Here is a 15,332-nt window from a genome sequence, read left to right on the forward strand (position 1 = left end):
CGTGGTAGCAGAGAATTCTTTTGTGGGACACTACACACATCCAGGTGTTCAGGTATGTCGTGGTTCTTTTTTACACAAATGTTATATTGTGTGATGTGTTTCACAGGACACGAGGAGTCGCCTCAAGAGGAATCAGATTTTCTTCAGGAGCTGACAGACATTCAGGGAGAGAAGAAAGGTCTGCAAGAGCGTTAACCCGCCCATTGCGTCTCAAGGAAACCTCACGTCCTCCCACAACCTGGCCCGCAGACTCTAGCCGAAAGCTGTTCCCCAGCGACTGAGCGCGAAGAACTTCGCTTTTTCCACTTGAGGCGCACGAGTGCGTGTGCGATCCGGCCCCCGGAGTTGCGGAGCGGTCCAATGAGCGGGCCCTTTCTCCGCGCCGGCTCGGGATTGGGCGAACCGCGCCAGGCTCTCTGCCTAACAGCGCCGGGAGCGCGTGCGCGGTCTCGAGGTGGAGTCGCTGCGGGCGGCGGGGGCGGCTGCGGCGACGGCGGCGACTGGCGGTGGGGCGGGGGCGGGGACTAAGGATTGTGAGGTGGGGAATCGCGAGTTTCTGGATTCTTTATCCGGTATTTTAAGTGCCGCGGGGGAACTGTCGTTTCTGCAGTGTTTGGGAGAGGCCAGGGCGGGAGAAGCGGCGGCCGCCGTGGCGCGGAGGTAAGAGGCGGACCGGCAGCGGCTCGGTGTGGAGGTCTTAATCAACAGGTCCCAGCGAGCGGCCGGGGGAGGGGCAGCCGGGCTCACCCCCTCCCCCACGCGCCGGGCCCGGGCGGGACCCCGGGCTGCTGCAGGCAGCCGGCGCCGGGCCGGCAGCGGAGGGCGTGAGCCCAACCTTTGTCCCTCGGAGGAACGCTGTCTGGCGGTGCCCGCTCCCTCTGGCTTGGTGAACGACTCACCTCGGCGGGGGCTCCTGCCCGGCCGGCCCGAGGTGCAGGGAGGCGCCTTCTCTCTGCGACCGCGCTCCCGAGTTAGCGACTCTCCTGACTCCCTCCAGGCAGGGTCCGGGAGATCGGCGGGGCGAAGAACACTTTTCTTTAGAAGACGGAATGTAGTTGGCGTTTCTCTGCCCGACTCAGCTGCTGGTATTCGGCTGCTCGCTGCGTTCTTTAAACAAATAAACAACTTGCTTCCTCGTAACCATTTTCAAGAAGAGCCTAATCTTCTTCATGGTTTCTGATAATTTACTCTAAGTTTGCAAGGTGAACTTTGAAGATTGTAAGTTGTTTTAAGCTGCTTTTAATGAGAGGCTTTAAACAATCTTTGGTGCAGATTATGTAACTTCCTAATGATAATAATTCACCTCTGTTTAGTTGATTGACATACGGTAAGGTGTTCGAATTTAGGTTTCGGTCGAAAGGTTTTTCTTGGCATTTGGCGCTGAAATTAAAATCTGATAGCCAGAAGGTTTCTAGTAGTACATAGTGTGTGTTTTGTCTCCATACTCGTTTAGGATTGTGAGAATTTAGATTTGGAAAGCCTGTAGCACAAGAATTTTGAAAGTTTGATTTTAATGACAAGGTGAAAGGAGTTAATATTTGGGTTTTTTAAAAGTGTATATGTTAATGATAGTATTCTAATTATGCCTTTGGATTATACCGGAAATTAATAACGTAATAAATTCTGCAATAGGAACAAATGGCATGTTGGTTATTGGTGTCTTTGAAGTATTAGTACTGGGATAATGAAATTGTTAAATAAGCTTTTTGGATTATGAACTACTGATTTTTTACTAGATTCCTGTGGACTTGGCATATTACAATTTTTTTTTTTTTTAATTGCTGCGTTGGGTCTTCGTTGCCGAGAGCAGGCTTTCTCTAGTTGCAGCGAGCGGGGGCTACTCTTCGTTGCGGTGTGCGGGCTTCTCATTGCGGTGGCTTCTCATGTTGAGGAGCACGGGCTCTAGGCGTGCAGGCTTCAGTGGTTGTGGCTTGCGGGCTCAGTAGTTGTGGCACGCGGGCTCTAGAGCGCAGGCTCAGTAGTTGTGGCGCGCGGGCTTACTTAGTTTCTCTGCTCATGTGGGATCTTCCCGGACCAGGGCTGGAACCCATGTCCCCTGCATTGGCAGGCGGATTCTTAACCGCTGTGCCACTAGGGAAGTCCCTATAAGTTTTAAAAGACTTTTTATACTATTGTAGAAGGTGAAAGCTATTAAATTATAATGTAGGAACTCTGTAGGTGAAACAGGCAAAAAATACGGAAAGCAATATGTCATTTTATCTTTGTTAAAGCAAAATCAAGTAAATCTTACCATGTACTTCAATGACTTTTGGCCAGACTGATCTGAACTTGACAAGGTGGACTCATTAATATTAACTTGTTTAGAATGTTAAAATGCGAAAGGATATGAGGGTTACCCAAGTCAGTAGGGTGAGTTTAGGAGTTTGTATGGTCTTTCTAAATTATTATTATATGATTAAAAAGCTCATCACAGACATGCCAAGAAAGTTGGTCCATTTTTTTGTATCAGTGTTCTTGTTGAGTTGGAAATAATCTTAGTCTTTGTATAGTCTAACCTCTTCATTTTCCAGGAAAAGGAAGGTGAGGTTTATAGACAGACTAGTTAGTGGCAGAGTTGGAACTAAGTGCTAATATGCTTGCCTTCAGATTCCAAGTACACTGTTCTTTTCACTATATACTATTGTTAAATAAACAAACCAATAAGTTACCCTTCTTTGATTTTTTTTTTCCATCTTGCATTTTCTTTCCTTTTCTGTTTTAAATAACCACTAACCACAATTAATTCATTCCCTGACTGAAGGGTTGTTTTCAGTTTTTCAATATTTCAGACAATGTTTAATGAACATCCCTGTGCATATCCCCTTGAGCACATTTGTGAAGTTTTCCCTAGAATGAATTGCTGGGCCATAGGTTGATGTGCATTTTCAACTTTACTAGCTGCAGCCAAATTATCCTCTAAAGTTGTAGCAATTTACATACCTGCCAACAGTATATGAGTCATCCTTGTCCAAACTTGGAATTGTCAGATTGGCATTGTCAGATTTTTAAATTTGTGCCAATCTGATGGGTGACAAATGATATAATTATTTTCCTTCTTTCACAGAGGTTTTAACTTTATTTTTAATTTACGTGAAGTGAAATTAACTCTTTTTGTTGTACAATTTTCTTGACAAATGCATAGAGCTGTGCAACTACCAAAGTCAAGATACACAACAGTTCCAGCACCTGCAATTTCCTTGAGCTGCTCTTTTGTAGTCAGCTCTTCCCCCACCCTTAACCCCTGGCATCTGATGTTGTCTTTCCCTGTAGTTTGTCTTTTCTGGAATATCAGGTAATGGAATCATACAGTGTTTAGCCTTTTGAGTCTGGCTTCTTTCATTTAGCGTAATACACCTGAGTGGCAGTCCATGTTGTTGAGTGTATCAGCAGTTTCTTCTGTTGTATTGCTGAATGTAGTATTCCATTGTATGGATGTATCACAATTTATTTATCCATCCACCAGTTGAAAGACATTTGAGTTTTTTGTTTGTTTGTTTGGACTATGAATAAAGCTGCTATAAATCTTTGCCAACAGGTTTTTACGTGAACATAAGCCTTCATTTCTCTTGGATAAGCACCTTCAAGTGAAATTTCTGGGAAGTGTATGTTTATTTAAAAAAAAAACTGTGGTGGGCCGAATAATGGCCTACAAAGATGTTCTAATCCCTAGAACCTGTGAATAAATTAGGTTACATGGCAAAGGTGAATGAAAGTTGCAGATGGAATTAATCAACTGACTTTAAAATAGGGAGTTTATCCTGGGATTATCCAGATGCTGTGCTGGTGTATCCTGAAGGTCTTTAAAGGGGAAAGAGAAGATAGAGTCAGAAAGATGTAACAATGAAAGCAGGGACAGAAATGCAGAGTTCTTAGTTTTGAGGTTGGAGAATTTGGGGCACAAGCTAAGGAATGTGGTGGTCTCTAAAAGCAAGAAAAGGCCAGGAAATGGATTAACCTTTAGAACTCCCAGAAAAGACTGTAGCTCTGCCAGCAACTTGATTTTAGCCCAGAGAGACCTGTGTCAGATATTTAACCTACAGAACCTGAGAATAATAAATTTACGTTGTTTTAAGCCACTAAATGTGTGGTAATTTGTTAAAGCAGCATAGGAAACTATACACTGTAAAGCTGGTTTTCCAAAGAGGCTGAATTGTAGTCCCACTGGCAATGTATGAGTGTTCAGTTACTTTACATCCTCATCAACACTTGGTATGATCAACCTTTTTAATTTTAGTCACTCTAATAGGTATATAGCAGTATTTCATTGGGGTTTTTATTTGCATTTTTCTCATGAATAATGATGATGATCATCTCTTCTTTGCTTATTTGCTATCTGTATATCTTCTTTGGTGAAGTGTCCAAATTCCAAATCTTTTCCCATTTTTAAATTGAATTTTCTTCTTTTTATTTTTGGCTGCGTTGGGTCTTCGTTGTTGTGCGCAGGCTTTCCCTAGTTGCGGCGAGCAGGGGCTACTCTTGGTTGTGGTGTGTGGGCTTCTCATTGCGGTGGCTTCTCTTGTTGAGGAGCACGGGTTCTAGGCATGCGGACTCAGTATTTGTGGCTCTTGGACTCTAGAGCGTAGGCTCAGTAGTAGTGGCCCACAGGCTTTGTTGCTCCGTGGCATGTGGGATCTTCCTGGACCAGGCCTCAAACCCATGTCCCCTGCACTGGCAGGCGGATTCTTAACCACTGTGCCACCAGGGAAGTCCTGAGTTAATTTTTGTATAAAGAAAGGTTTAGGTTGAGTTTCGTTTATTCAGTTGTTCCATGACCATTTGTTGAAAAGACTATTCTTCTCCATTGAATTGCCTTTGTCTCTTGGTCAAAAACCATTTGACTACATTTGTGTGGGTCTATTTCTAGACTCCTGTGTTCCATTGATCTATTTTTTTTGGCCAATATCATAGTGTCTTGATTAATATAGCTTTAAAATTAAGGCTTGAAATCAGGTAATGTGAGTTCTCCAACTTGTTTTTCCTTCAAAACTGTTTTAGCTCTTTTAGCTCTTTTGCTTAAATTTTAGAATCAGCTTGTTGATATATCAAAAAAAATTCTGCTAGGATTTTGATTGAGACTGTATTAAATCTATAGATTAACTTGATAATTGACATCTTAACAAGGTAGAGTTTTCCAATCTATGAACATGGTATTTCTCTCCATTTGTTTAAGTCTTTGATTTCTTTCATGAATGTTTTGTAGTTTTCAACATGTAGATCCTGCAAATATTAGATGTATACCTAAGCATTTCAGTTTTTTAGTCCTATTGTAAATGATCATTTTTAAAAACTTGGGTTTCCAATTGATCATTGCTAGTATAATTGATTTTTGTATGTTGACTTTGTATCCTGCGTTTTTACTAAACTCATTTATAACTTTAAGGAGCTTTTTCCTGTATATTTCTTGGGATTTGTCTAAGGATATAGTCATGTCATCTATGAATAGCGAAATGTTTCTGGAGATAGTCATGTCATCTATGAATAGAGAAATGTTTCTTTCTAATATGTATGTCTTTTCTTTGTCTTGACTTTGCAGTCTAGGAGTTCCAGTGAGATATTGATTAGGAGTGTTGAAAGGGAACATCCTTGCCTTGTTCACAATCTTAAAGCATTCAGTCTTTCACCTTTAAAATATAATGTTAGATATAGGTCATTTTGTAGATTCTCTAAGTCAGGTTAAGGAAGTTTCCTTCTGTTCTGAGGTTGCTGAGGGTTTGGGTTGTTTTTTTTTTAAATCATGAATGGATGTTGAATTTTGTCAGATGCTTTTCTACATCTATTGAGGTGACCATTTGAATTTTTTTCTTTAATCTGTTAATATGGTGAATTACACTGATTAATTTTTATTTGATGCAGCCTTGCATGTTTCTGGGAATAACTCCAGCGTTGTTACAAACTAAATCATTTTGGATTATTTTTCTTTGACATTAACATTTTTCTTAAAAATAAACAAGGAAACTGAACATAAGATTTTGTGAACCAAAGTGTTTATAAAGTCAGATAAATCAAGGTATTCATTAACAGTTGTGTAAATTTTACATGTTGGTAGGACTTAAGTTTTCTTGATCTGTCTATACTGGAGTTTATAGACTGTACCACTGGAGGACTCTTCTTTAAAATTACTAAATGGAGAAAGGAAATATTATTTGTGACACTGTAATCAAGCATTCCTCATGCTGGCTCAATTTAGGCAAGTTGTTTAAATGTATTTGGATAGTAAGTATATTTTGAATGAAGATAAAATGATTTAATTAGGAGATTTTTTTTACTTGGAATGAAAACAACCACAGGAAAAAAACAGGCTCCTTCCTCAACACCGGAAGATCAATAATAGACCCTTGAGTGATCACATAAATGTTTGGCTTGGTCCAAGTATAATGAATTAAGTGAATGTATTAAAAAGTGTGAATGAAATATAAAATAAAGTACTTATAAGAAAAAGCCAGGCTCTGTTTTGCTATACTGAAGATATTCTTTCATGAAAAATGTGGGTACATAGTAAAAAGATGCATGCTTATTAAATATTCTTTAGTACGTTGAATTGTGAAATTTTTCCTCCATCAGTTCAGACTACAGAAGACAGTTTAATTATTAAGAATAAGATTTCATGGGGAGTTCCCTGGTGGTCCAGTGGTTAGGACTCTGTGCTTCCACTGCCGGGGGCACAGGTTCGATCCCTGATCGGGGAACTGAAATCCCGCATGCTGTGCAGCGCGGCTAAAAAAAAAAAAAAAAAAAAGAAGAAGGTTTCAGTAACTTCATAATCAAGCTGTTTAATTTTATCATTTTTATAAATTTGGGCTTATCATATGATTTAACCACTATAAAAATTCAAGCAATTTCTCCCACATAATTTTAAAGTTCCTTCTTAAGTTATTAGTTGTCTCAAAGACCCTAAATATCGAAGTTTTGAGGCCTCTGAGGTTCTTGGCAGTATTGATCCTTTAAGGCAGGGGTTGACCAGTTTCTTTAAAGGGCAAGATAGTGAATATTTTAAGCTTTGCAGATCATATAATTTCTGCTGCAGGTCCTCAACTCTGCTGTTACAGTGCAAAGATGGCCAAACGAATGTGACTGTGTTCCAGTAAAACTTTGTTTATTAAAATCAGGGTATGCCTTGATTTGGCCTGTGGGCTTAGTTTTCCTACTTTGGTTTTGGGCAAAAAGTTAGCAGGAGAAATGAAAATAATTATAGTAATGTAGCAGAAAGACCCTTAGGGTCAGCTGAGTTGGGAGGTTATTCCATGCTCTAATTCCCAGCCCAGCCCTCACTTTCCTTATCTTTAACATGTGGCCACCTCGGAAGATGATTTAAAAGGTTAAAAATAGGGTATGGAAGGCACTGAGCAAAATATTCTGACACATAGTAGATACTCAATAAATATTTGCTCCCACCACCCCACCATTTTATATTATTTTACAGTGTGTAGTATATCTAATTAGTTATTCCAAATATTAGAAATTATAGTTGTGTTTATAGCTAAATTATCTTTTGAATTATGCTTTTTGGCCATATAAGTTATAACTGTTTGGTTTCACAATAGTATCAGAAACTTCACATGAAAAAAATTGAGAATTTGTGTTGAAATATAATTTCATGTTTTGAAGATTTTACATTGTCACAAAAAATGTTTGATAATGTCACTTAAAATGCATTACTTTAATTTGACCTAAAAAGTAGGTTTTCTGTATTTTGTGTGCTTCAGAAGTGCCTTTAAGACTGCATTCATTTAAGTTAATTGACTGCCTCCTGTGAGTGAACTGAACTAGGTGCTCTGCTAGGATTTGGTTGTACTTAAAAAGTACCCGTATTTAGGTACTCATTTTTGTGTAATGTTTGGGACATAAGGGAAGCGTCAGAAAGTTGTTTTTCTTTCTTTCTGAGTTACTGTCAAGATAAAGCTGGATTCGAGATTTTTAACTCCCCTCCAAAAAAAAATTTTGTGCTCCTTCACAGATCAGAGGCAGAGATGCCGCATAGGTGGATGTTGAAATAATTTTGTGCCAGTAGTTGGTGGCAGGACTAGGGTTGGATCTCACATACCAGATGCATAATCTTTCTAGTACTCTTTTCATTGCACCATTGCTTGGTTTGTTAGCTCTGTTATCACCTGCATCTGGACTCCCAGAAATCTAGTTTTCTTGTCCCACATTCTCCATTTTCCCCCTAAAGCTTAAACAGAAGCTGTTGCAAAGTCTTATCAAATTTTACTAAGAAAACTTTGTATTATTATTTAAATACAGTTACAGCTTAGAATATAATTGTATTATACTTAATATGAAAGAAAAGTTGGCTGTTTTTAAGCAGATTTTTAAAATTCTGCTTTACATTGGTTATATTATCTGTATGATATTTATGTATAAGGAGTTGGTTTTCCTTTGTTCTACAAGTAATCATCGTTCACTTTTGCACACTTTTGTCTGCCTCAGATTTCCTAACTAGTTTATTCAGAAAATTATAGGTAAATACTGAATACTTACAATGTGAAGACTTTGGGCAGGATATAGAGAAGTATTAGATAAAGTCACTGCCCTCAAAGGTCTGGCTTTGAAATAAGTATGGACAGTCCCTTAGAGATTAGGTTGGATTAAGAGAATTTAGTAGTTGTTTGAAACGGGCAGAGTCAGAGAATTGCTCAAATAATATGCAAATAAATTGTGGGATTGTACTTATAATATTACAGAATTATAAGTTTATTTAAAAAAATAATATATCACAGTTTATTTAACTGTATTACTGTTGGTGAGTTGTTTCTAGCTTTTGGTTATTATGAGTAATGTTACCATGAATGTCCTTGCACGTTTAGTCTATCAAGGTTAATATGTACATGTGTTTCTCTAGGGCTGTGCTCTCTAGTATGGTAGCCATTAGCCACATGACTATTTATTTATTTATCTTTGAATTTCATTTATTTTTTTATACAGCAGGTTCTTATTAGTTATCTATTTTCTACATATTAGTGTATATATGTCAATCCCAATCATGACTATTTAAATTTAAATTAACTAAAATTAAAAATTCAGCTCTTCAGTTACACTAGCCACATTTCAAGTGCTTCATAACCATATATGGCCAGTGGCTATGTTATTATTGCACAATGCAGATATAGAATATTTCCATTATTGCAGAAAGTTCTATTGACATCACTGTTCAAAGTATATAATTAGGAGTGAAATTGCTGGATGATAGCATAGGGGAATGGTCAACTTACTAGATAATGCCATACTCTTTTAGCATAAACTATTGAGTTTCTTCAAATTGCCTCACATTGAAAACTGTAAATTCTACTTTATAAATACTGGACATGTAAACTTAACTGTCTGTTAATCTTTTGTGAGTCTTATGGTCGTTTGGCCCTGTCCCCCAAAACACACACACTGTTGTGCATATCAGGGAATTCATGGAAATTAGATCATGAACCCCAGAGTTAAACCTCTGATCCAAGTGATTTGTCTGAGAACTATACAAATAAGCTGCAGGTGTTTTTCAAAATAATGATTCACTTAAGAGTAATCAGTAGATACCTAAGAGTTTATGAAAGGAAATTTGATGGTTCTTTGTAGGCATCTAAAGGGATAGTGTTCCTTTTATGTCTTATCCTTTTATACTTTACACCTTACCCTTTTATACTTAAATTTTATAGTGAGAGTAGTAGTGCATTTGGCTAAATTACAGTACTTTTTGCTTTCCCCTAACTCCTACCCAGAGCTGTATCCCTCGCCCCATCTCTTAATGTGTCATGCAGTATGCGATATCCTTTGTATATAGTTGTTTTTTAAAGAAATTTATTTTATTTATTTATTTTTGGCTGCATTGGGTCTTCATTGCTGCACGCGGGCTTTCTCTAGTTGCGGTGAGCAGGGGCTACTCTTCGTTGAGGTGTGTGGGCTTCTTATGGCAGTGGCTTCTCTTGTTGTGGAGCAAGGGCTCTAGGCACGCGGGCTTCAGTAGTTGTGGTGCATGGGCTTAGTTGCTCCGCGGCACGTGGGATCTTCCTGGACCAGGGCTCGAATCCGTGTCCCCTACATTGGCAGGTGGATTCTTAACCACTGTACCACCCGGGAAGCCCTGTATATAGTTTTAAACATTAACAACTTTGTGACTGAACAGAGGCTCAGAGAGATTATTTTATCCAGAGTCCTATTGTAACTGATAGCAGGTATTTGAATTCAGTTTGACTCCAAAGCCCTTGGATTTTTCTACTTTGTATTTTAGCCTGCCTTAAGACTTACCTTGTTTAACACTGTTTTTTTGGTAAGATTAAGATCCTTTTTTGGGAAAACCATCCTTAATTTAGTGTTTAAATCGTACTTGAATTAAAGTGAAGAACTTTGAACCTGTAAATTGTAAGCTCCTTGAGGGTAGGGGCTATGTCTTTTTATTTTAGTATCTCACTGCTTAATATGGCACAAGGTAGGTGCATGTTATCCGTTTGCACTTTTTAATCATTTACTTGTTAAACCTTAGCCTTACTTGTGAGTTTCATCCCAGAGACTCTTCTAATCTAGTTACCTCCTGTAATCTGAGAGAATTTGAGATTCAGAACAATTCCATTTATCCTCTTTTGGCTGTAAGTGTGTTTAATTATGGGTGGAGGGTTCTTGATTCACTTCATTTACAGAGATATAAACATGAACAGATGAATTTGCTCATGGCTTTGTCTTGCTTTTTTGTGGGCTCTTACTGATAGACATTATAGTTACAAACCTTGCGCCGATTAAGTACTCAAGACTACGGAGTCAGACTTGTGCTGAAATGCCTTCTTGACCCTTCTTGACTTGTGTGTGACTCTGGGCAAGTTTACCTGTGAAAATCTGATTAGTTATCTGCAGAATAAGGAATGTTGTACTTGTGGGGGGTTGTACTTGTGCCTGATTCAGAAGGCTTTAGGGGAGGAAAAACCTTTTTCTCTTTCCTCCTAGGTTCATTGTCCGGGGCCCTGTAAATTAAACTGACAAAAGACAGATTAACAGGAGAAATGGTTTATTACTTATGCATATGGAGACCTTCAAAGAAAAGAGTTGAAGACCAAAGAAGCAGAGAGACTGAATGATAAACTGTGGAATCCAGACAAGACAAAGGAAAAGAGGCTTTTAGAGGCTGTAAATTGTGGGAAGGTAATTATGTGGGGGGAACTAAACTGAATATAAAGGTTATTTTAGTAAGGTTTGTTATGCAGATTTGAGTTGGTGTCATCTGATTTGATAAGAGTCAACTCCCAGGGTTGAGGTCCTCTTTATGGTACCTTTTTACAAATGGAAATTCATGCTAGCTTTAAAAAGGGAAATTTATGCTGTCCTTTTTAAGCGTGATAGGGGAGGACAGTTTTTTTTCCTGTGTCTGTTTCTTAATTGCCTTTAGCTCACAATAATCCTTATGCCAGTGTCACATTTTGGGGTAGAATATTCTGATCCCCTTCAGAGTCTTTATTTTGAGGATTAATTGAGATGATGTATCAAGAATGATTAGCGAGAGGGCAGACAGCAGAAGCAAGAAGAGCTACAGTCCTGCAGCCTGTGGAACAAAAAACACGTTCACAGAAAGATAGATAAGATGAAAAGCAGAGGGCTATATACCAGATGAAGGAACAAGATAAAACCCCAGAAAACTAAATGTAGTGGAGATAGGCAACCTTCCAGAAAAAGAATTCAGAATAATGATAGTGAAGATGATCCAGGACCTCGGAAAAAGAATGGAGGCAAAGATCAAGAAGATGCAAGAAATGTTTAGCAAAGACCTAGAATAATTAAAGAACAAACACCTGGAATAATTAAAGAACAGACAAACAGAGATGAACAATACAATAACTGAAGAGAAAGATACACTAGAAGGAATCAATAGCAGAATAAATGAGGCAGAAGAACGGATAAGTGATCTGGAAGACAGAATGGTGGAATTCACTGCCACAGAACAGAATAAAGAAAAACGAATGAAAAGAAATGAAGACAGCCTAAGAGACCTCTGGGGCAACATTAAACGTAACAACATTCATATTATAGAGGTCCCAGAAGGAGAAGAGAGAGAGAAAGGACCCAAGAAAATATGTGAAGAGATTATAGTCAAAAACTTCCCTAACATGGGAAAGGAAATAGCCACCCAAGTCCAGGAAGCACAGAGAGTCCAGGGAGGATAAACCCAAGGAGAAACATGCCGAGACACATAGTAATCAAATTGACAAAAATTAAAGACAAAGAAAAATTATTGACATCAACAAGGGCAAAATGAAAAATAACATACAAGGCAACTCCCATAAGGTTAACAGCTGATTTCTAACCAGAAACTACAAGCAAGAGGGAGTGGCATGATGTATTTAAAGTGATGAAAGGGAAGAACCTACAACCAAAATTACTCTACCCAGCGAGGATCTCATTCAGATTTGACGGAGAAATCAAAAGTTTTACAGACAAGCAAAAGCTAAGAGAATTCAGCACCACCATACCAGCTCTACAACAAATGCTAAAGGAATTTCTCTAAGCAGGAAACACAAGAGAAGAAAAAGACCCACAAAAACAGACCCATAACAATTAAGAAAATGGTAATAGAAACATACATATTGATAATTACTTTAAACATGAATGGATTAAATGCTCCAACCAAAAGACAGGTTCGTTGAATGGATACAAAAATAAGACCCATCTATATGCTGTCTACAAGAGACCCACTTCAGACCTACAGACACATACAGACTGAAAGTGAGAGGATGGAAAATGATATTCCATGCAAATGGAAATCAAAAGAAAGCTGGAGTAGCAATACTCATATCAGTTAAAACAGACTTTAAAATAAAGAATGTTACAGGAGACAAGGAAGGACACTACATAATGATCAAGGGATCAATCCAAGAAGAAGATATAACAATTATATGTGCACCCAACATAGGAGCACCTCAATACATAAGGCAACTGCTAACAGCTATAAAAGAGGAAATCGACAGTAACACAGTAATAGTGGGGTAGTTTAACACCTCACTTACACCAATGGACAGATCATTGAAACAGAAAATTAATAAGGAAACACAAGCTTTAAATGACACAATAGACCAGATAGATTTCATTGATATTTATAGGACATTCCATCCCAAAACAGCAGATTACACTTTCTTCTCAAGTGCTTATGGAACATTTTCCAGGGTAGATCATATCTTGGGTCACAAATCAAGCCTTGGTAAATTTAAGAAAATTGAAATTGTATCAAGTATCTTTTCCGACCACAACATTATGAGGCTAGATATCAATTACAGGAAAAAATCTGTAAAGAAAATACAAACACATGGAGGCTAAACAATACATTACTAAATAAGAGAACACTGAAGAAATCAAAGAGGAAATAAAAAAATACTTAGAGACAAATCACAACGAAAACACAACAATCCAAAACCTATGGGATGCAGCAAAAATAGTCCTAAGAGGGAAGTTTATAGCAATACAAGCCTACCTCAAGTTAACAAGAAAAATGTCAAATAAACAATCTAACCTTACACCTAAAGGAACTAGGAAAAGAAGAACAAACAAAACCCAAAGTTAGTAGAAGGAAATAAATCATAAAGATCAGAGCAGAAGTAAATGAAATAGAAACAAATAATAGCAAAGATCAGTAAAACTAAAAGCTGGTTCTTTGAGAAGATAAACAAAATTGATAAATATTTAGCCAGACTCATCAAGAAAAAGAGGGAGAGGACTTAAATCAATAAGATTAGAAATGAAAAAGGAGAAGTTACAGCACACACCACAGTAATACAAAGCATACTAAGAAACTACTACAAGCAACTCTATGCCAATAAAATGGACAATGTGGAAAAAATGGACAAATTCTTAGAAAGGTGTAAACTTCCAAGACTGAACCAGGAAGAAATAGAAAATATGAACAGACCAATCACAAGTAATGAAATTGAAACTGTGATTAAAAACCTTCCAACAAACAAAAATCCAGGACCAGATGGCTTCACAGGTGAATTCTATAAAATATTTAGAGAAGAGCTAACACCCATCCTTCTCAAACTGTTCCAAAAAAATTGCAGAGGAAGGAACACTCCCAAACTCATTCTATGAGGCCACCATCACCCTGATACCAAAACCAGACAAAGATACTACAAAAAAAAAAAAATTACAGACCAATATCACTGATGAATACAGATGCAAAAATCCTTAACAAAATACTAACAGACAGAATCCAACAACATATTAAAAGGATCATACACCATGATCAAGTGGGATTTATCCCAGGGACGCAAGGATTCTTCAGTATATGTAAATCAATGATACACCATATTAACAAATTGAAGAAAAAAAACTATATGATCATCTCAATGGATGCAGAAAAAGCTTTTGACAAAATTCAACACCCATTTATGATACAAACTCTCCAAAAAGTTGGCATAGAGGGATCCTACCTCAACATAATAAAGGCCATATATGACAAACCCACAGCAAACATCTTTCTCAATGGTGAAAAACTGAAAGCATTTCCTCTAAGATCAGGAACAAGACAAGGATGTCTACTCTCGCCACTATTATTCAACACAGTTTTGGAAGTCCTAGCCACGGCAATCAGAAGAAAAAGAAATAAAAGGAATACAAATTGGAAAAGAAGAAGTAAAACTGTCACTGTTTGCAGATGACATGATACTATACATAGAGAATCCTAAAGATGCCTCCAGAAAACTACTAGAGCTAATCAATGAATTTGGTAAAGTTGCAGGATACAAAATTAATGCACAGAAATCTCTTGCATTCCTATACACAAATGATGAAAAATCTGAAAGAGAAATTAAGGAAACACTCCCATTTACCACTGCAACAGAAAGAATACAATACCTAAGAATAAACCTACCTAGGGAGACAAAAGACCTGTATGCAGAAAACTATAAGACACTGATGAAAGAAATTAAAGATGATACAAACAGATGGAGAGAGAAACCATGTTCTTCGATTAGAAGAGTCAATTTTGTGAAAATGACTACACTACCCAGAGCAATCTACAGATTCAGTGCAATCCCTATCAAATTCCCAATGGCATGTTTTTACAGAACTAGAGCAAAAAATCTTAAAATTTGTATGGAGACACAAAAGACCCCGAATAGCCAAAGCAGTCTTGAGGGAAGAAAATGGAGCTGGAGGAATCAGGCTCCTGGACTTCAGACTATACTACAAAGCTACAGTAATCAAGACAGTATGGTACTGGCACAAAAACAGAAATATAGATCAGTGGAACAGGATAGAAAGCCCAGAGACAAACCCATGCACCTATGGTCAACTAATCTATGACAAAGGAGGCAAGGATGTTCAGTGGAGAAAAGACAGTCTCTTCAATAAGTGGTGCTGGGAAAACTGGACAA

General features: G+C 38.0%; 1 protein-coding gene across 2 annotated transcripts in view; it reads left to right on the forward strand.

The window, feature by feature from the left end:
- Positions 1-538: 538 nt before the first annotated feature.
- MPP5 (membrane palmitoylated protein 5) overlaps positions 539-15,332 on the forward strand; it is a 103,360-nt gene continuing 88,566 nt past the window's right edge. Inside the window, exon 1 of one of the 2 annotated variants that reach the window (XM_029238348.1) lies at positions 539-660. The gene's annotated coding sequence lies outside the window, so the exon portion shown is untranslated. Of the gene's footprint in view, positions 661-11,026; positions 11,116-15,332 lie in introns of those variants that run through there. The other variant, XM_029238350.1, reaches the window with a different exon arrangement.

The sequence above is a fragment of the Monodon monoceros genome, unplaced genomic scaffold (assembly GCF_005190385.1).
Source record: "Monodon monoceros isolate NGI ecotype Baffin Bay Population unplaced genomic scaffold, NGI_Narwhal_1 Super_Scaffold_21, whole genome shotgun sequence".
NCBI classification, from domain to species: Eukaryota; Metazoa; Chordata; class Mammalia; order Artiodactyla; family Monodontidae; genus Monodon; species Monodon monoceros.